Source organism: Homalodisca vitripennis, chromosome 1 (assembly GCF_021130785.1).
Source record: "Homalodisca vitripennis isolate AUS2020 chromosome 1, UT_GWSS_2.1, whole genome shotgun sequence".
Lineage (NCBI taxonomy): Eukaryota > Metazoa > Arthropoda > Insecta > Hemiptera > Cicadellidae > Homalodisca > Homalodisca vitripennis.
This window is the reverse complement of record NC_060207.1, coordinates 87,883,609-87,907,132: the sequence shown is the minus strand read 5'-3', so window position 1 is coordinate 87,907,132 and position 23,524 is coordinate 87,883,609. Positions and strand designations below refer to the sequence as shown.

At 34.1% G+C, this 23,524-nt stretch overlaps 1 protein-coding gene across 5 annotated transcripts in view; it reads left to right on the top strand.

The window, feature by feature from the left end:
* The window catches only part of LOC124366197 (discoidin domain-containing receptor 2-like), a 351,261-nt gene that overhangs the window by 271,689 nt on the left and 56,048 nt on the right, over positions 1-23,524 (top strand). The window contains exon 1 of one of the 5 annotated variants that reach the window (XM_046822564.1): positions 4,896-5,177. The exons of 2 other annotated variants lie outside the window; for them this stretch is intronic. The gene's annotated coding sequence lies outside the window, so the exon portion shown is untranslated. Of the gene's footprint in view, positions 1-4,895; positions 5,178-23,524 lie in introns of those variants that run through there. 2 more of the 5 variants (XM_046822597.1, XM_046822588.1) reach the window with 2 other exon arrangements.

The following is a 23,524-nucleotide window of genomic DNA, read 5'->3' as shown; positions in this document are numbered from 1 at the left end:
ATAAATGTCTTTTGGTTACGCAATATTTTACTTCGGTTTCAACTTTGTAATATTGCATGGCTTATTTCCATTCAGGAGTTGGCATTTCCTTTGCATATTCAAAAAACTGATAGTGTTTTTAACAAATTACTGATACATTTTTTTGAAATCGTTAATTATTTTGATTTCAGACGAAAACTTTACAACACAAGCTAAAGAAAAATAACACTTAGAAATTAAATCCTTTTTAATACCTCTTGTACGAAAATAGTTTTTTTATTGTTTCAATAAAGATAACATTTTCTTAAATGTAATGTGGGAATAAGGTGTTTTGTTTTTGCTATTTTTATTTCAGTGATATTTTACATAATGTCACCACTTTGAAACAAGTGGAAGAATTGTATGTTATAACTTTAAGTTAGTTTCTGTTAAGGCTACCCTAAAATTATCACTACAAAGATTCTAATAGATTATCTAGGATAAGTTTAACTAATACAAACTACGTTATTAATTTAAAATTGCTTATTTTAACTCAAAAAAACACACCGAGTTGAAAGTTATAGCACTTTGCTCGTACCGCTTAAGTTTCATACACATAACACGTTAATTACGTTTATCTCAGAAAAAGTAAGAGGTCAAAGATAGGATCCCAGAGAAACGCCCAAGAAAGCTCACCATTGCCAACAATCAATCAATTATCCGAGTCCCCACAGCCGGGGACAGAGATGTCTCACAGTCGCAGCATCTCCCTCTCCGTCCAATCTCTCACTACTCGGACTCGCTACTCGCTAGTCGCTAGTCGCTGCGCTCTCCCCGCCTCGACTGACGGCTGATTGCATCTTTACAGCTGATCCCATCTCCGTCCACGCCTGCTTTTAATTAACGTCAGACGTGAAAGGGATGTCAGTTTAATTATTCTTCACTTTTTTGAAGCCTCTTTGACTACTTCCCCGCGCCTTTTGACGGTGTAGGCGCTTTGGTAATTACGGGGAAAGGAGATAATTACGAAACAGTAAGTTTGTCTACAACCGTTACTTATTCGATTGTAATCTTTGTTCTATTTTGGGAATTTGTATTCGTATTTCTAGATTGACCGAATCGTTTATGTTCATGAATCTTATAGTGTAATTAATGTTTAAATGAATTCTCAGATTATGAACTGAAATCATCTATACAAATATGACCTTAGATGACCTTAAATCCAATTAAGGTATTCTAAATTAATCAAGCAATATAGAGGTCTTTGAAATTTCTTTGAATCCTCAACTAATGTGCGAGTATGTAAAGTTTGTACATCTTTCCGGTAACAAAGAATTTTAATGTCGTTCAATTTTTTTCTCTCTGTCATAAACCAATCATAATGAGAAATTTACGAATAATATAATAATGACAAGTCATGAACTGTTGCGTTCGATTCTGTTAGTCTCATCTAACCTGTAACCCGGCAAAAGAATTTATTGAAATGAAGCGTGTCGTCATCTGTTTCAAACTTTCCCTAACATGGATCTATCAAGGTAAAATGTTAATTTTCAGAACAGACTAATAACGTGGTTCAGAACTGAACTACAATTACGAGATTAGCCCTATGCTAAGAAAGGTACTTGTATGTGTTAAAGTTAACCGTTGCCGAGACTTAATTGAGTCTTCATGTGTGGTGGCATTGAGGCAAGAAGTTGACGGTAATATTATTTAGGAATTTAAACAACACACTTATATTACGACAGTTGAATTATTTTCAACCCAGCCTCTGTGAGGAGTGTATAGCGTCCTCGAGAATATTACAATCGTATTGTTCTAAATGTGTCTCTCCAGAATGGAGGTGTGAGTAGACCTCGGCCGCGTCCAAACACCTCGTAATGAGATGATAGAGTGTGAAGTATGAAAGCAGAGGAGAGTGAGAGTGAGAGACCGGTGCGAGGCGGGGCCCACGTCAATCATAGGTGGCCCATTGTTTCGAATCACTTAAATCAGAGTGTCCCGCCCAGGAAGTGAGTAAGGTAGACTTCTCGCATGGCAGCTTCGGCCACTGAGTCTCTTTGTCTCGGGGTCTATCCACATAACAGTTATTGGCCCAATTGGATACCAAATTTTGCAATAGGCCTACCTGAACACACATTATTTATTCACTTTAACTTTATGCTTCAAACTCAAAACACAGGCAGCACAACACTTTCACATATGATATGATAAAATATAACAATTATTAATACAGATACTTAACCTTCGATAATATAAATATTTCTGAGATCACGTTTTGTCAGAAAAATCAGAGTTATTAGTATTCAAAACGTACCTAGAGTTAAACCGCAACGTTAAACCATCCATGTAGTGGAGGATTAGGCAGGCTCTGAAAGCTCGAGTTAACCACACAATCACGCTCGGTTACCGAAGAGCTTACTCAGTTGATTTAGTTCCCATGTTTGGATGTTAGTTTTGCACGAGCCTTTTACCGGAACAATTCCAACATTAAATAATATGTAGTGCAATAAATAATTCTTCCAAAAGGACATAATTTTTCAGCTGTGAAGACAATAGGGTCGAATCTTATTTTTTTTCACAACCAGCTGTTACCCACGGCTTTGTTTGCAGTGTTCATCATAGTGTACTCTTATTGATTGGACATCGTATTTTATTATGTAATATTGACCAAACATGGTTTAGACAGATATTTAAGATGGAAGTCATCAAAATTTCCATATCTGCATCCGATGACTTTTCCTCATACCAGGTCAAGAATCCCGAAACCTCCGGTAGGCCTAGTAACGTCATCGGGAAACCTTTTATGATAGAAGGTTTCAAAGCCATCATAGAGTCTGTAAACTAATTGTCATAGGTCGAGACTGCGTTCCATCACGTCTCTACGTACCACTTCTTGGGCGACCATCTATCACTCTGAAGTCAGGTTTATTTTTGGAAGGATCTCTTTCACTCTTATACACGAGACCTGGAACCTCCGAGTGCTATTACCTGAGTGGTAGGACAGTTACTAAACATTCCTGTTGGTAATGGGAAGACCGTTTCGTTTCCAGGCTCATACATGCCTCAGACGGCAGCAAGTACCTAGCGTGTAAGAGAGCTTGTGTAAGTAATATAACAATCTACATATGTATTCCCACAATTGGTTTCTCCAGTGGTCGGTTTCATGACTATCATTCAAAGTTTTTAACATAATTACAGTTCTAAGGTATTCGACCTCACCATGGAGAGCCGTTTTCATATGTTAACTGAAGATGACTCTTCACAGGGATGAAAAAATATCTCAAGATTTAAATTATGGTAGTAATAATTCGGAGTGGTTTGAATTTTTTTATGGACAATGGATAATTGTCACTTGTGTATATATTTTAAATTAAAGATGCTATTAAATAAAATATTTAAATATGTTTAAATCTACCATATTTTATTGTTAAATACAATAAGTATCACAGTTAAGATTAGTACAACAAAACTCTCTGTAAGAGGCAATGAACTTTTTAGCTTTATGTTAAGGACTACTGTAATCTAGTACCGCTGCTTGAATAAACTATGGCCATGGACATTCATTAACGATAACACTTGATATTTCTTTTATGAGTATTTTATTACTATTACGCAGATTAAGTATCGCAAAATACCATGTTCTACTAGGTCTCTCCAAGTAGCTACCAAAAATATATTAAATTATATTACAATTAAGCTTATAAAAAGATATAAGTATAAAGATAGTTTTTATCATTATCGTAAGTCGCTTGAACTACTTAAGATACACTACCGTGATGACTAGCAGGGTAAGTATAGCGTCAGTAGTTAGAGCAGACCCAAGTCTGTTGACTCACCAATATTAGCGGTCGCTTCAGCCAACAACTGGTCTGGGCTGGTAGTTAAATATCTGCCGGCTTTTGGCTTCTGCGGCTTCACAAAAGCCTAACCACAGTCAGGCTGCAGAAAAACGCATTCGCGCGTCGATTTAGTTTCAACTTTGAAGTGTGTTACCAGTCCACTCTCTGTTCTCTGTCGGAACTGCGACAGGATCAACTCTCAGCCTTTATTTATTAAGCTCTTCACATATATTACCCTTCCTTTTCCAATCGCATTTATGTTTTTTTTTCATGAATAGTCCTGGAGTTAATATAGTATAATAACGAGTATACAAAAATAGAAAAGTGGTTACAGGCAAAGAATAAATTCTGGAATATTATCCTTAAGGTTAACAGATGTAGTGACACATTTTAACGTATCAAATTCCGGTTTTTAACTATGATTTATTTTATACGTCAACATATATTTCATAGAACAATATAAAAATACTTTTAAAAGGACCAGGATACATATTAATCACACTTTAGAGATAAAGGTCTTGCAAAACCGTACAACGCATTATAATAAATATTTGTGTAAGATGGAGCAAGTGTAGTTCGTGATTTATCCTTATGAATAAAAACCTTCTAATACCTTGTCTGAATGAACAAATATTTTGTTACTCCACGAAGAGTTGTTGACATTTTAAATAGTTATAATGAATCGTCTTAAAACAAGTTTTAAGAGAAAATAGCTGAAGATAAGGTTTGGGAGTTTAAACCGTAAGTGTATGAAAAATGTTATGTAATAATCTTTTGAATGTATTTTTGCCCGACGACTAGTAAAACGTATAGTGCAGTTAGTGTTGTTGTTGGACAAAAATATGGTGCTATTACTTTTGTTATTTTTGGAGAAATATATGGTAAACATTGTTGCTGTTTGACAAAGACATGGAACAGTTAGACCTAGTGTTGTTGTCGGACAAAACCTTTAATAGCCGTCTGTATAAAATGAAAACTCGTGAACTGCTGAGACCTTTGCTTCTTCCAAGTGTTAAATGGCAGGATGGTATGTACTCTTATCCCCATAATCTCGCCGGGAGCAAATGGACCGCAAGGTTCCGGCCACTCTGTGACGGGCCGCCAGCTGTTTCTGTCTCGCCTCTCTCCGGTCTCCGGCCAGCCAGTCAGTCACCGCGGCCCAGTCGCACCGTGCGTATCGCGGTCGCGTGTGTGGCCTCGTAGTCGGTAAGATCTCTCCCACCAGTGTGTTTTATATGTGAATGCTAATTTTCTAAAATAACCCGTTTTTGGCTTACAGTTGTGTTAAATTTTACTAATTTGCTGTCGTGTGTGATTTGGTGATGTGTATATACTTCACCTGCAGTTCATTCGCTTAGTACTGGATGATCATTTATATAGGTAAGTCTAATTCTATCTTAAATTTCTACACATTTTGTTCAATTCATTTTATTCAAAAATATCCTAATCATCACAATAGTACGGGTACTTAAATATTTAACTTTTATATTCAAAGCTTTTTAAAAAAATAAGTGATGGCCACATAAAGTGATAGATAGATGAGCTCTTTACTTTGTATTATAAAGCTTAATGAGGAAACGTTTGCTTGACGTTTTGGGTGACAACTCTGAAGATGGATGTTCATCGTCAGAAATAAGTGTAATATTATACCAAAATGATAAACATACGGTAGTATTACACATAATATGATATACTCTGTATTTAAGAAACTGTAATGTGTTAAAACAAATAAATGGCAACGGTTTTACCTCTCAATGTAATTCAAAACTCACATTATTTTTAAGCCTGTAGCTTTTTGAGAAATTTAAATATTTAGGGATAATACGGAGCAAAATGTATACAAAAATTCTTAAATATATCGCTTTGCATATTTTTTTATTCCGTATATGACGTAAGATAATGTTACATAAAAAAACTGAAACAAACAATAAATTGGGAATAATTTCGTCAAGACCATGGTGTGAATGTAATATAAAGGCGTTTGATATTATTTACTTCTAAGTAAGATATACCGCTGGTCTGACACTCGACGCGAAATATATACCGCAAAGGACGCAACAGCAGCACAGCCTAATGTGCTTAGTCTAATAGGCTTACACAAGAGGTGCAGTGTCAGCGGTACTCCTATGTACCCCATCGGTGAGGGGGAGGCGACTGGAGAATATATGGGTTATTTCCGCCAAACTCGAACTCTGATAAAGCTATATTATCCTAATTTCTTCTGTGTTTAATCAACATGTATATTTTGTCTCATTCTATCTTTAAACTCTTTTAAATGATATATTTTCTTTGTTTACTATGGCCCAACCCTAAGTTAGGTGGAGAAGTTCTAAGAAAGTTGCGTGGGTATATATGGCAAGAAGGTCGGTTTTGTCGCGAACAGCTGTGTACAATATGTCACTCTTCTATGGTATTATAATTAAGCAGAAACAATATCAGACTGAATATTAAATTATACTAGCTGTTACCCACGGCTTCGCACGCAATCTTTAGAAGCAAAGTCCTTATATTACTTAGTAAAAGCAATTATGATATATATAATGGGAGTCCTATAAAAATTTTTAAATGTAAGTAGGCATACATCAGGTAGATATTATTTAAGTTCATGGCAAATAGTATCAGAGTTTAAATTAATTATTATATCATGTTTGGCATGTGTAGGAGCATTTCTGGTTCTAACTGATTATATACATAACGTCACAGCTGAATCTGCATTGTTATCCCGATCAAGAAAACACAAATCTTGGATCACACAGGTCTTGGAAACTTATTTCGGGCAAAAATCATATATTTCCAGTCCTTGTCATATCTTTCAGGTCTAAGATATTTCCAATACCATAGTAGAGTTTGCCTTGTTGTTCTGACGCAGAAAAAAAAATATATACTTACGTAGGATCGAGATGCCTACTTCGGTTAAAAAGTGCCTACTTAAGACCGTTTGAATTCCCTTACCTACTATGTCACAGTTTAGCTTGCCATATTGCCTCGATCAAAATACTATATACGTTTGATTATCTAGTTCTCTGAAGTCTATTTTGGTCAAAATCTTGTTGACTTAGTTGAGTTTGCCTTGTCCTGATGAAGAAAATACACACATAAGTAGGACTGAAAAGCCTATTACGACCTACGGAGAAGTCCTACCTACTTCTTATGTACTTTCGGTATAAGAGGAAAATCCTTGTTAAGGTTATGCAAAATTCCAAAATAATCGTTATTAAAGTTTTGCGTTACACTCGATTTTTGGACTGTAGCCAGAGAAAGAATGAATCGTTGAGGCATGTTAGTATTCATTTCTCTGTTTTTTCCATAAGCCATTGTTAAAATGTAATATCATAATGTCAAGGAAACCTACCAGTTTAAAGTAACTTATGTGAAAACATTCATTACTTTGTTCATTAAGGTTAGTTATATAACAGTATTTAATGCATTAGATGAATTTAATTTGTCACTGGTGCAATCTGGAGTAAAATTTATAGATTAATGTTTTATTTACTATCTGCATTACACTAACGATCAAGCACTGTTTACTTATTATTGATAAAATTTATATGTAAACAGATGTTTCAGAAAGTTTGTCGAACTATAGCTGTCAACAGCTGTTTAGTGCCAGTTTAATTTGAATTATGAAACGTAAAAACTACAATAAATTTCTGAATTCCAAAATATTCCAGGTAACTTTTTTTTAACTTTTTCTCTATAAAAACCTTCCTCGGATTTCAATGGACATTTTACAAAAAGAATTAACCGAATTGGTCCAGCCGTTCTCGAGATTTGCGCTTACCAACACATTTTGTGATTCATTTTTATTTATAAGATATTTGCATTGGTTAGTATGGCCCAACTATAAGATCGGTGGAGAGGTTCTAAGAAAGTTACGTGGGTCCCGCTGTAGACGTGGCGAGAAGGTCGGATTTGGCGTGAACAGTTGTGTACAATAAATATGTCACTCTTCTATGGCGTTATTAATGCTCACTAGCAAAACATTTTTTATAGACGTATACTTAAATATTTTTAGAACCATTTTATTTTTGTTTTGTCACATATAATACGTATATCGTAAAAGTTAATCTTTAATTTACATTTAGGATTGCGGATTGCATATTATGTTTAATATTTTACATTGTTTTTAGTTCAGAAATTGTATTGACATTATTACTAGAATCCGATTCGGTGATAATTCCCAGAAAACTTGCTACCATCTACGATTATAGACTGTAGGTATATGTGCTACTTAGTGATGCTATTTATTACACAGCAATGAAGACAAACCCGCAGGGTCTTTACGAGAGGTAATAAGAGCATTTGAATCCTATTTTCAGATGTAAGACCAGAAAACATGAGACTTTTCAGAATATTTGTAAGAGAATTGTGCAAGTTTTATGACAACTCAAACAATAAAGTAAAATTGTAACTAAATATCATCAGAGCCTCTCGTGATTAATGAGTCGACTTATCTCCGAGTATTTGTTTATGACGTTAGATATCTTGAGCAAGCAATGGTTTGTCAATTACAGTTGATTCATAGCAATCTATGTTATCTGTTATAGTCTCTAAACATAGACGAAGTACATGGATCCAATAAGAAAAGGTAATTAGGTTAAGATCTTAATTAAAAAGTCATTGAGTACTTCTCAGTAATATTTGGTTACATTTTTTATTCCAATGTTTCATATTTTATTTATTTTATTCAATACTTATTAATGCAGGATACATTTTATTCAATTGCATCGCATGCTTGTAAATTTTAAATACATTTTATAACTCACTGTTTTATTTAATTAAATAATATTGCCACATATGAGTTTGTCTTAATTAAGTGCTATTTTCGTTTCACGTATTGTACGTTAAAGGAGCATATATTCAATGTGATTCATAGTTGGCAATTAATAACAAAACTAAACATTTATATTATAAAGTACGTTGGTAAACTTATGGTGTCCTCTAAAATATGTACCCGCAAATACCTAGTCATTGTAACCGTAGGGACTCAACAAGCCCGTATAATGATAATGAGATTAACATAACAGGCTTACCCGCTACGGATACGACACTGTTGCTTTACACTTGTCAATCACCATCAACACCGATCTCATGTAATTGCATCCTTCGAGCTGAGATTGTACAAGGATGATCCTGTACTCACTTATAATACGTCGTGGTAGCCATAGGAGTGCAACAAGCCCCGTGTAATGATAATGAGATTAACATAACAGGCTTACCCGCTACGGATACGACACTGTTGCTTTACACTTGTCAATCACCATCAACACCGATCTCATGTAATTGCATCCTTCGAGCTGAGATTGTACAAGGATGATCCTGTACTCACTTATAATACGTCGTGGTAGCCATAGGAGTGCAACAAGCCCCGTGTAATGATAATGAGATTAACATAACAGGCTTACCCGCTACGGATACGACACTGTTGCTTTACACTTGTCAATCGCCATGAATAATGATCATTATGGTTGAATTTGAACTAAAACATTCGATTCACCTTTTCTAAAATTATTAATCAAGGAAGATGGCACAAAGCAGCACCAACCATTCATTATGTAAACCTACTGAGTAACTGTTTTAAAGTATTAAATTTGTAATTAACGGGGATACATGTCATACATCAAGTTATTTATCTTTCTCGTAAAATTCGTTTTCTGCCATGGCAACCAAATACATCACCGAATATAACTCTAATATATTTTCTGCTTTTACACGTAAACTGACAAAAATATAATATAACTTACTTCACTGGTTTTATTTTTGAATCTTAAATTTGATCTGATAATTTACATGGTATATTATTAAGGTCTATAAGTCACTAGTATCAAAATACCAACTATTCTAGGGTACAGGTCAAAAACATAGTGAGATATTTATATAAATTTTTAGAAGATGGTGATATCTCCACAATTGCAGTTCCTCATATATAATTTTAGGATTTAAATATATATTTACCGGGACCATAATGAGCAAATTACTTCGTACATGAGATAAAAGCTAGGCAAAAGAAAGTGGTCATCTAGTAACAATACCTTGTAGTTTCCCGAGATACATTTGCTTCAAAGTTACAGAGGTTACAACAAAATTATTAATAAAGTATTCAACTAATTAAAATGCAAGCTCATTAGTCTTATAAGCATTTACCAAATGTAGTAAGTTATTCGTCTAGCACGAAATTATTATTTGATGCGGAATATGTTTATCTATGAATCTCCAGATTGGCTCGATTGAATTTGGCCATAATCTTATTCTTGGTTTTAACTAAGACAGTAATTAATGTAGGAGGAACGGGAAACTTCATTTAAGGTGTCGACAAAAGTCTTTGAGAAGTATTAGTATACACCCAGTAAAACCTTTTCGGACATTTTAATAGTTTCTTGCACGAATATTCTAGCATTGGGATCAAATCATTTATATTGAATGGTGTGCGAGACATGTAGCTTATTTGTAATGTTTAATTCTACTTTATAATCATTGCAGTATATATTTATTTCATCAAGAAGATTAATTCGCTTCATAGTTATTTTAGGTGGTCCATTGTTATTAAAGTCTTATTCGATCTTTCATAGTTTACTTCTGTTTTTCATGGATGAAAAATAATACTTTCAGTTTCAGTAGAGACTTGCCTACAATGACACGACACTTTATGAGACAAGGGTCCCTAGAGTTTTTGTGCGAAGGGCGAATAGAAGGGTCCGGTTATATGGACAGATTAGTAACACGTGTTAGAGGAATGTTTCTTTTTTCACTTGCCAGACACCTACGATATTTCACTAGTTCACTATTTTTATTAACTGATCAATATCCTCGTGATTGATCTAGTTCATAAGTAACTTTATAGAGCTAATTTCACTTTCAGCGATTTTCGCCAAACCGCTATAATAGCCTACGTATGTTATACTTCAACTGTGGATTCGTGTCAATTTTAAAAAGTAACTAAGATTATATATATATATATATATATATATATATTACAAAAAATTTTAATTTTTAATACGTTTAAAATAATAAATTGAGATTAAAAATTTAAAACCTTGTGGGAACAAGTTGCTGTCACTGCGTTTCATTAAGCGGAGTTTCATCTCTCAGCAAGATGTTTCTAAACTCATACGTAACTTGCCAGGGATATTCTGGTGTTCCAAAAGTACAATACCAAATCCGCAAGCGCTTTCTTTTATAGTCCAAACTCAAACCACACTAATCACTCAGCCTATAAGCCTTCCACTAAGAAGGGGCTGGCATCATCATTTAAATTTAAACTTTTTTTCCGTTTTGGAAATTAGCAGCAATAATCAAAGTAATCCCAAAATGCAAATATTTTGCACTTCAGAACTAATTCGACTTTTGTAAAATTCAGTATATATTATTAATTAGTTTGGTATTCGGAAACTGTAGCCCAATGAATGCATTGGCACATTCATTCATGTTCAAGATTAGTCTTAAAGTAGGCTTAAAACTTAAAAATTTCTTTTAGTACGTATACACTCTCCAGAAGTTTACGAGGGTTCAGAAATATCTTATGTAATGGCCACTACGATGACGAGAAGGGACGCCCTCTCACGTACTATTGGGCAACACCCGTACTCTAGCCTACTATTGTGGAGTGTGGCACGCTGGCCCTGTCTCGTACGACTGGACCACAACTACATCTCTATTGTTTCTTTACACTTCACATTACATCATTGTTATGTCTAGTACATAGAGATTTGCCTTAGCATAATAAATTTAAATGCATATTAAATTAAATATTTTAGTTGAATTATCAAAGTAATTAGTAACTGCATTTTCATAGTTCAGCGTAATTCCAAGAAATCACAGTTTCTGTTGTTGAAGTGAGCTCTGAGTAACGTTGATGTAGTTTTAACTCAACGAACGTTGATGACGAATTCTCAAGTACAATGTGTGTACAGGTTCAAACTGCTATTATTGTATTTTTGTAAGATACTTACGTGTCTAAGTGGATTATGTTTTATCTATGATAGTATTATCACTAGTTTTCTGTGGCAGCTGTACCAGTTTCTCTAAATGGAACGTGATGACCACTAGAATTTTGGTAGCGTTTGAGAGTAGATGGTCAGACCAACCTTCCCGCGTCTGGGAACTGAGTGGATTGAAAGAGGCCAATATTTATAAACTAATACTCTACGTAACATTAATTTCGTTTTCTACATTAACACTTCCCTAATTAATTATTTCTTTTATATTCTTACAAATTGCCGCTCCACACAAATAAAATCTACTATTATCAATTGTTTGAACTGTATACGACGGTACAAGTGACATCGTTTCTATAGCACATTGCAGGCCGACTGATACTTGTGAAATGGCCCTGCTGGAGATCACATGTTCAGGACGGATTAAGGCCATGAAGTGTTGAAATCGGTCTTCTTCTTATGCAACCTGGAATCTAAAATACCTCTTGGATGACATTCTTATAAAGGGCCGTTCGTGTAAAGTTCAAGATGATGAAGGATATAATCTGGTGTTACTAAAATTTTGGTGATTAATAATTGGAGTGGTGTCCAGTGGACTTTATGTGCAGCTTAATCAGGAATTTCCCTTATTCGGTTACCATATAAGATTGCGAGACTGTTGAGCTTAGGAACAAAGCTACATCTCACTCATCTCTTACATTGATCCCATCATAATTCTTATTCGTCTTTTACTGGAAAAGTTACAGTATAATCAAGATAAATTATTGAGTATCTTAACGTTATACATTCTAAGTCGATTCTCTATGATTACGTTAGTAATTTTGTTCTACGCAAGCAGACACTTCTTCATGTGGTTCACTTTTATTTTTAGCAATACAAATTTTGGCAAATGATTTATGTCTCTTTAGTCGTTATCCACTTCGAGTGCCCTGCTGTCGACTCATAAGGGAACTGAGGTTACAAAACTTGAGGTAGACACAGATTTGGAGAAAAAGAATACTTTCTCGGGTAGTCTCGAAGTGTTCACAGGTATTTAGTGTTGAGGTGGGAAGAGAATTCGCCTTTTTGGTCAATCAACATGGAATGACACAGATTTGTTGCTTCTAAATGGAATTCTGGAAATTTCTACTCGTATTAAATCGACAGAACATATAGGACTAGGAATTTTGTGGTATGGCCTTCGTATGACATAAGTACTCTTTTCTCTATTTCTGTCTATATGAGACATCAATATTAGATGTGCTGGCCATCAAATATTTGGAATGTTGTTTATGGATTTTTATCTTTACGAAAAGTGACAATAAAATGTTAAGTATCACTTTTTGACTTATCGTCATTATCAACCTTTTGAAGACTAAATTATATTGACAAAAAAGTTATGTGATTGGTTTGGGCTCCAAGCAGGTAATCGGATATCTCATTTTTACAGAGCTTTGTTGGTTGGCTGTTACTGTGGATAGTTCGGTGAGATTTAGGATGAAATTACTTAAAATAATCGGATCGGAGTCCCACTATGATAAAATTACATTATTTGACTTCATATACTGATGTGTAACTTTGGACATGCTTGAAAAAATAACCTCAAAACAAAGCCTAAAATTGGTATTACAGTTATACCGAGACCAAAAGCAGAACATTTCGTGACATCAGCAACAACAGACATAAAATCTGCACAAGTTGTTTTTGCACATTGTACTACTACTCATCGCACAAAGGCTTGCCCGTGAACAAGAGCACAGTGTCTGGCAGACAGTCGGCGCAATCAGCCCCTGTATAATGTGCAAACAATACCTTCAATTAGCAAACCTCCCCCCCACTCACCTCCCCACAAACACACGTCCATCCTACTTTCTCCCTCTATCTTTGTTTTTGTGGTCCGTATTAAAATATCTCTTCATTTTGCCTTCTGGTGTAGCAATAGGAAGCAGCTTATAAAAATTTCATTATTAGAACTAAAAGTTTCTAAAAGGAAACTCTACTCTACTGAGCGATGATACAGCTTGTGTTAGACAATTACAACAAACCTCAAAACTCTTAAAACCAATTGAATTTCTGACCACTACCACTAGTACCCCTTTATGTTGCATTTGTTTAGGAGCCGATAGTATATTAAATTGTTGTGATAGAAGGGAACCTTTTTTAAAATAGTATAAACTAATTAACGGGTCAGCTAACACCAACAACATACTAGACTAATTGAATATTTACCAAAGAACTTCCTGAACAAATTTAATTCATATTTTTTTATATATTATAGGTGTTTGATATGTTCGTTACTTATTTTAATCCAACAATGAATTTTGCAAGTTTAAGAGAACAAATTCGATTATTCAAGCTTGCATGGTCAATCATTAGATATCGGGACTCTTTATCTAATTAGTTTTAATAATCGGATTATATCAACATTTTATGTCATTATTAAGCATTAATTCATTTAGAATAAAAACCATTTTTAGAAATAACAACTAAACTGTGGATAGTAAAGAGATACATTGATTACCAAACAGCAATAATATGGTGAATAATCGTCACCAATCTGCAGATTTATGCTTTAGTTACGTTAGCTGTTTAATATATTTTAAAACTGTGACACGTATACATAGGTTATGAATGGAAAACATTACCTCTAAGATGATGTAATTCTGTTTGTAAATGGTCTAAGATGTTTTAATTTAAAAAAAAAACAGTAAATCTTCTCTCGTAAAGTTTAATAGTTTAATAGTTTAAAATTTTAAAATATACCCCTTAAACGTTTAGTTGTTAGCAATGCTAGCATGTCGAATACATTTAGATGTTATTACCTCAGATAATCCTTGCTTTAGTTCACATATATCCTATTTATAAATATGATAGCATTTGTAATGTATATTTGATACCTTTTAGTAACATTATTATTCATTTCAGTTTTCTGTTGGCTCATTTACAAGGCAGACAAGGAGGGTAACCACAAGTTCTGTTCGAACTCAGGAACTGACACTGGTAGCTACGAATTATGCAACCGAAACCACATAATGACACGTGTTCTGCCACAACCGTTCCTTAGTTCTGATCAGATCCACTCTGTTCGACTTTCACTCGTTTGCGAAATGTAATCATTGACCAAGAAATCCGATAATTTTATATTATATTATTGCTCTTTACATATGCTTCCTTTAATATTTTAATAATTTTACGCGATCTGCAACAACTGGTCAAATGTATGTCGTGAACTGGTATCCGCGAAAATTTAATTACAAAGGCACTGCTTCACTATGAAATTAGAGAAAGAGCCCAAAAAAACACTCCTCAAATGACACATCGGTTTTCATTATGTGGCTTACAGACACAACCAATGAAGCAGGCATTAACCCTTAGAACAAGAAGCAACAACAGCAACAGATAGGCTCGACAAGATTCCTCTCACGACTGCCTCGAGTGAATAACGGCTCGGTAAGATGGATTACCGGTAACATCCTCGTGCGATTAAGGAGTCCATTAAAGTCGCCCCTGAAGAAGCCCCGCACACCACACCGCGACACGACTTCTGGGAGGTTTTTTGACGCGGTGTTTTTGTCGCCGTCGTGAAGTGACAACCGTGTCTCCTCCCCGACAATCCCGCAGACGACGCGCCGCGCCGCCCAGTCGCCCGCCTGTCATCCTGTCGAATTAGCTCCTTCGTTTTTACATCGTCAACTTATCATCGTCTGGTTCACTGTCTTGCTGAAAACTCAAAGTGCGGTATAAGCAGTTGGCATGTTCCCCAGACCAAATTAATTGCTGTTCTGATTTTATTAATCGATGCTCAACAAACCTCTGGTGTTGCGGCTGACATATCTTCTTTTTACTACTACACTTAGCTTTTACCGTATAGCACCTTTGATTAGTAACATTTATCATTGCGTCGGGTGGGTTTAAAAGGTAAGTTTGTAAATTATAGTTAAGGATAACACATATCCTTTTACCGAAGAAAAATTAATTTCTCACACGTATTAGTATATAAATTAAAATTATGATTTTAACCCTAGAACTGGCAATGGTGTCACTCTGTACTGGTGGCTCTATTTTAACAGCCTCGCAGACGTTTCTTATAATGTATCACATTTCATAACTCTTAGTCCAAATATAAACTATTATATGTCAATGTATTCACAAATATATGGAGAGCATTATAATAACAATATCTTATTGTTTCCATGGAAACATATTTTTATTTTTTTACAAAATGTAAGAAAAATGTTTTTTGGAAATTGTTTTTGTAAATATTCCGTTGTATAACTGCTTAGCAATAAGCTTTACATCAAAACCGTAAATGTATAACTTATTCAAAATTTTGTCCTGATTCCAAAAATATATAATTACTAGCGGACCCGGCGCGCTTCGCTGCGCATTTCAATAAGTTTCCCGCGGCTTCGCACGCAATTTCCCGTTGAAAACAGTACACTATATTCACTTATTCATTTTCTATCACATTCTAAACATTGCTGAGATAATTGATAGTCGTTCCTTCGTGAGCTTCTTGGGCGCATTATGAAGGTATGTACCACATTCCTGATACTTCTGTCAAAAAAAAACAACTAAGGTTGATTTTATAAGATTCTTTATATTTGTAGCCAACGTAAGATAGTAATTATGATATCTGCATTGCTCTTCTGATCAAGCATGAGCATGGTTTATATTAAATAAATATTGCAGTTAAAGGTGAATTTTTACGTCAAATTTGAATTGTATTATCTGGATAGTAAAGTCTATGTTTAACAGTGATTGCAGAAACAGTTTAAACAAAATTTGTCGTTTCTCTTAAGCTTACTCTATGCTTTAAAACTATAAGTGTAGTAATTAAATTATATATAAATATATTTTTTGTCGCATTATATATGTTTACAAAGAACAGCTGATTAAAAATTTGAAAAGACTCTTTCACTTAATAACATATGTTTGCTGCAATGCATTTCTTACGGGTATTTCTGTAACCAGTGGGGCGGAATCCTGAATCGGGAAAGGGATAAAAAGTATCCTATAACCTTCTACAGATCAAGACGAACAAATTAAAAAAAAAATTAGGCGAATCCGTCCAGCCGTTTGTGAGTGATGCTGTTACACACGAACAGTTTCATTTTTATATAATAAGACTAGCGGACCCGGCGCGCTTCGCTGCGCATTTCAATAAGTTTCCCGCGGCTTCGCACGCAATTTCCCGTTGAAAACAGTACACTATATTCACTTATTCATTTTCTATCACATTCTAAACATTGCTGAGATAATTGATAGTCGTTCCTTCGTGAGCTTCTTGGGCGCATTATGAAGGTATGTACCACATTCCTGATACTTCTGTCAAAAAAAAACAACTAAGGTTGATTTTATAACATTCTTTATATTTGTAGCCAACGTAAGATAGTAATTATGATATTTGCATTGCTCTTCTGATCAAGCATGAGCATGGTTTATATTAAATAAATATTGCAGTTAAAGGTGAATTTTTACGTCAAATTTGAATTGTATTATCTGGATAGTAAAGTCTATGTTTAACAGTGATTGCAGAAACAGTTTAAACAAAATTTGTCGTTTCTCTTAAGCTTACTCTATGCTTTAAAAACTATAAGTGTAGTAATTAAATTATATATAAATATATTTTTTGTCGCATTATATATGTTTACAAAGAACAGCTGATTAAAAATTTGAAAAGACTCTTTCACTTAATAACATATGTTTGCTGCAATGCATTTCTTACGGGTATTTCTGTAACCAGTGGGGCGGAATCCTGAATCGGGAAAGGGATAAAAAGTATCCTATAACCTTCTACAGATCAAGACGAACAAATTAAAAAAAAAAATTAGGCGAATCCGTCCAGCCGTTTGTGAGTGATGCTGTTACACACGAACAGTTTCATTTTTATATAATAGATTGTAACCTCAAAACGTACATGTTACAGGCCTTTGTATGAAAAAGCACCCATATTTACTTATTTTCAAAAATGCGTACATTTCTAAATAAATATTATTTTTCGTGGGTAAACATAATCTCTTGACTGCATTTATACTTATATAAGTATGACAGTTAAAACAAAAATAAAATAAAATAATAAATTTTAATCTTACCTTATTTACATATGTACAATATATACAAAGTTTCATTTTTCACTCAGCGTCACTAGATCCCGCCCTGCGAGCTCTCTAAGATCATTTGATCGGTCTCTAAAGTTTTCACCCATACTGAACAACTAAAACTATAACCTAAGAAAGCTAAAAAAAACAATAATAACAACACCAAATACTGTTGGATTTGTAACCTCAAACACAAAACCCGGCACTTGTTTACAGTTTCACAACAATGTGGTTGACCCGTACTACGTTCACGTCAGCTGTCCAAAAAAAACGATATTTTACGTTAAACAAAGAAGACAATAATCGAAGTAAGAACAGTAAATCGGTACTATAGTTATTGCTCTTCCATAATATATCAAATAAAAATCATTTATATGACCTTAATTGCCTACAATTTCAATAACTGTACATGTCTACTTTGGCGACGAATATTCGACGTTGCCAAATCGGACGGGCCTTTGGCGACGAAAATTCGTTTCATACCAGCTCTAGGGTTAAAGCTAAAAGTAATAACTCCTGTCAGCAGGCATTTTACTTACATTCATTACTCAATTTAACAGCAAATGTAAAACAACTAAACTACAAATTAACAAGTTCAATTTAAGCAAAACCTGTGTTTTGTTGTTAAACTTTACTCTTCCCCAGCTCCTTACACACGACATAAAAATTATAATATTAAATAGATATGGTTTATTAAATAAATTGATATTTGTATTGCTATTTTATATATCATTAACTTTAATAAATGTGTATAAATCAATTCCATGTATATAAAACCAACATGATTCGTAAATTTAAAAAAAAGTTTAATGGTATTAATATATATCTTTCATACGTCACATGTGGTCAAACTTTGTGAAGCTATCATGTATAAACAAAGTATCTTGTCTTTTGTATCGATGTACGCGCTAACTAATTTAAAATGTTTAATCTCGAGAATCGACTAAAATATGTAATTAAATTTAACACCGTAAACCATATATATGAAGTAACTAATTAAACTTTTTCTGTAGGTTTAGTTCTTTGTAATTATTCTTGGAATTTTTACCCTCATACATGTTCCTCACATTGTATTAAACAAATGTCCTTTCAACTTAATTATGTTTCAGGATAGGTAAATACTTTCAGCTTTATGTGCTTCCTTGATCTTGTAGTTTCTAAATCTGTAAATGTTTGAGCTTAAAATACCAATTATTGGATTATTGTCATTATTACCCCTTTAAGACTGAAAACATGCGTATAGTTTTTCACTGTTTGGACACATTCTCTGAATTTAGAAGCAAAGCCAATTAGAAATCAAATTTTAATTTAAATATGAACGTTATTATTACAATTTGTACATGTAGAAAAGTCATCCCAAAACCGTAGGTATTTAAAAGCAACTAGATTTTAGTCTAATTCAAGCCATATATAACCATAATACTTAACGCTCACCTATCCACTTTGAAAGTGATATCTTAGACTTAAGTTCAGTTTTATAATTTGTGTATGTAGGTTGGATTTCTACCAAAAAATTGTTTTTCTTTGTCTTTGCCTACACTTACCGTTTGTTTTCATCATTTTGCTACCTATTATCTTCTCTTTCCCTGTTTCATATGTCACTTCCATCACAATATAAACTATTATATTAATAGTACACAATGTCACAAATATCTCCAGAAAGATTATCGTAATCAAATTTAATAACAATGTTTATCATTGTTTAAGGAGTAAAACAAAAACAAATTTAAACAGTGCCGGCAAAACAGATTATGTAGGGTAGCAAAATAACAGATCTATCTTTGTAAATATTTAGTCTATTATATATTTTCGTATTAATTTAATTGAAATCCCAAACAGGTGTAATTGTATTTATGACAGCGGCAAGGTATGATGGGTATGGTGTACCCGTTACAGTGTAATGCCGAATAACAACATGTTACGAGATGGGACGCGTATCCGATGGACTGCCGCATGCCGCCCTTCCTATTGTTAGGTATGTAAATACTCCCCCCCCCCACACCACCCGCATACACGCAGCTAGTTAGCGGCCACTGTAATTGGAATATTTTAATGGAACACCCTCTGCGTTTAAAACGGCAAAAATTAATTGTCGGTCCTGTAAATGGAAAGTTTCCGCATGCGGTATGTCCAGTAAAATAAAATGTTGTATGTCATTCCAGTGACAATGACAGTCCCCACTGAATTTCAATTATTAATACCAGACTTTTTGTGAAACTAGTGTGTGGGATAGTTCAAGGTAATGTTGTTCAATTTATCTCTGATACTGATTTATCTCTGAGAAAGACTCATGCAACAGAATGTTTTATTGAATCCTGTCTAGATTGCTCCTCGCCGTGTGGTTTTATTCGGCGGATCTAATTTCTGTAATGGAGGATACTCTTAGATTTCACAGTTGCTTACTGTGGTGGTAATTGCTACAGAAGTAATTACCGAAGTTTCACCTGTGTTAGCTTTCTCACTAAAACACCAGTACTTTATCCCTCTGACTATTTCCGATAATGCTCAGATGGTTGATTGAACAACGTGATAGCGTTCACTGTAAATCTTTAACATCCCTATAATTGTTTACGTCGTCTACATCTAACTTTTCTTAGACTGAACAAAAATGAGATTATACTTCAACGTCTATACTTCTAAATTTCTAATCTGTAATTCAAACTCGATTATTCGGAAATTAACTGACAAATTACAAAAGACGTACATCATGTGCCAAGATGAAAATACACAACAGTAACATTGACTGTGCATCATCAGTAAGATAGCTCTCGGTTCTCCGAATCACTAACTTCTCATTCATGAATGATGTAATCAACACTTGATCAATCAATCACGCTTGCACGTCACGGTATCTTTACTTTATAACATAGCTTTTAATTGACGTGCCGCCATTAAATCATCTCAATCAAACTGTGAAGTTATCAGAAGTATGACGTGTTTTGTGATATTCGAGAGTGCCATTTTGTGTTCAGGTTGAAGCAACGTCTTCAGATCTTTACGTAAATATTTTCGGATCAGTAATTGAAAACACTTACCTATCACAAGCCTGATCAATAGCGTTCCTATGCTGCACGCGCCAGGCAACACCATGAGGTTTCTGATGATAGGTACACGGCAAAACAAATTTAAACTGTACGAAGTTTAAATTCGTACAGCCTTTTTGGAAGGTTCGGATCAATACACGTTCCTTGTTTCTCGTGAAGCCGAAAGTAACGGAACTTAAAGAACGTAAAGAACAACTTTATTGTTATTAACTGAAGATAAGAATATTTACTTGTACTAGACTAAAAGTTACGTCCCGTGTGTGTGTGCAAGATTCCTATTGATACATCAGCAACTTATTATGGTATAGGCTATAACACATTTTTTTAAACAATAAAAGTGTTATTGACAATTCAGTAAACCATTCTTGTGAAAATTGCAAGAGGACCTTGTTCATTTTGTAAGAATTCGTGGTATATTCAGAAATCATTCAGATACAAAACTGCAAAAGAGTATAGTGAAAATAGCAGGAATAACTTACAAGTAAGCTATTCAGTATATTAAAGACAGCAAATATTTTTTACAACTGCTTCAAGCCATTCTGGCAATAGCTGTGAAGGTATTATTAACTTCTTTAGCAATTATGTCTTTTGAGCTATAACTATCTAACAATCCTTAAATATTAATTGTAAATCAAACATTACTAATTGTTACGAGGTACTCTTATAAGGCCATCATGAAACACAGGAAATGTTACCAGAGATTCTTGTTATGGCAACGAGAACACAATAGCCAGAATATTCTTGCAAATATTACCAGAATATTTACATTCACAAATCACATAAAAAATTCTGTTCCCAATTTTCGGTCACTACAATTCTTTCATAAGTGCACCAAAATCCTGAAATGTGCAATAATTAAAATGTTCTGACAATTCCAAATAAAAGTTTTTTGGGTTTTAGCACAATTACATTTGAGATAATACTCTATCAATTTAGTTTTTTTAATCATTTAAGGTTTCTATGACTAATAATTTAATAGTAAAATACTTGATTTTTAATTGAAACTAAAGGGAGCAATGCCTTCAAAACCACAAGGCCTTAAAAGTCATCATTTTCTTATCTTTGGGAAGTATTTTAAAGTTTATTTATATTAAACAAATAAAAATAAATTTTAGGTCTATCTCTAATATCAGATTAATTTTAATATGTGAATACTAACACTACAATGAACTATACATTGAACTAGAATTGCCTAGCCACAATGTATTGTGTAAACAAGATTGAAATCAATTATCTCCCATGTTCTTTGCTCATTGTCCATGCTCCCATTGGTCTTTCATATCACACATGTAATATCTACCTACGTCTTTGGTCCCATAACTGTAGTAAGCATCTGCTAATAATCAGTCTTTATAAAGGACAAACCGAGAAACGCATTATATTTAACAATTTCTTCACGCCTCACCAGATTCAGGCGAAGGAAAGACGTCCTCTTGTCTTCTTACCACTTACTGGATATCTGTCAATTAACGCTATAGATGTTTTACCTTGGACTAAAATACTTCTACTGTTACTTCACTCTTTTATCACTCACAGCATTTTTACAAATGTATGAACAATATTATATGACTAGTCCCAACTAAGTATCTTAGTTAATCAACCACAGTTTTAAATATATGTTATATCATTTATGGTTTCTACTTAAAAATACTATGTTCCTTAAACTAAAATATATATAATCTTAAATTCTGATCTTCGGTTGAGAGACCATCTATAGTTATTTGATTATTCAAAGTGTAAATCAGTTATGTATATTTTGCTAATAAAAAAAGGAAAAGAATTGTAGTTCTAAATTCAAATTATACTTATTTTGGGGTAAAATAATTCTGGAGAGTCCTTCTACTACTACAAATATGTCTTTGCTTATCCTTTTTAGAAATGTGACTACCCTTCTATCCGATCTCTTCCACCGTAGCCTGGGACTAGCTCTCTGATGGAGAAGACATCTTAATCGTTTCAAATAATCCATTCAGAAATCAAATAAAAGTGTGGCGAGTTTAAGAATCGTTTCCTGAAAAGCGTTCTTAAACTAACGGCAACTATCACAGCCGTGGAAATAAACTCTACTCATTTTGCTGCTTACGTTCTTCGGAATTAAACAATTTTTGAGAATACTTATTCGTTTGATGACGGAGTCATCTATTACATCAACTTATGTATTTTGTTAGACATTGTGGTAGTGGTTGTATTGTTCTTGGTCCTGTAAACCAGCCTGTTCCAGTCTCGTTGAATATTTTGTGGCTAGGATGCGTTTTACAATGTGACAATTATTGTCCTTAGTCAACTTGGAGCCTGACAAAGGTATCTAGGTCAAACTTGGGCTGTGCACAGATGGACTTTGGAAATTGTATTAGAGCAGTCTATCTACATAGTTATGACGAGAATTACCATTGTTAAGACTTATGGACATAATACTTTTATCGGTTTTTGTGTAAATACTCAATAACTTCCAATAGTAGCTAAAAGTTCGCTCGATATATTCGTGGTTGACAAAAGTTTTTAAACGCGAAAAGCGTCCATCCTGAGTGTTTGAGGACCCAGTGTCACGGTGTTGGTCTCTAATGATCCAGCAACCCAACAGCGACATCTCCAGTAAACTGGTCGGTGATAACCCTACTGGCAGGGTCACCCTCTTTCTCTTGTACTCGCGTTATCAGGTCATCACTCCA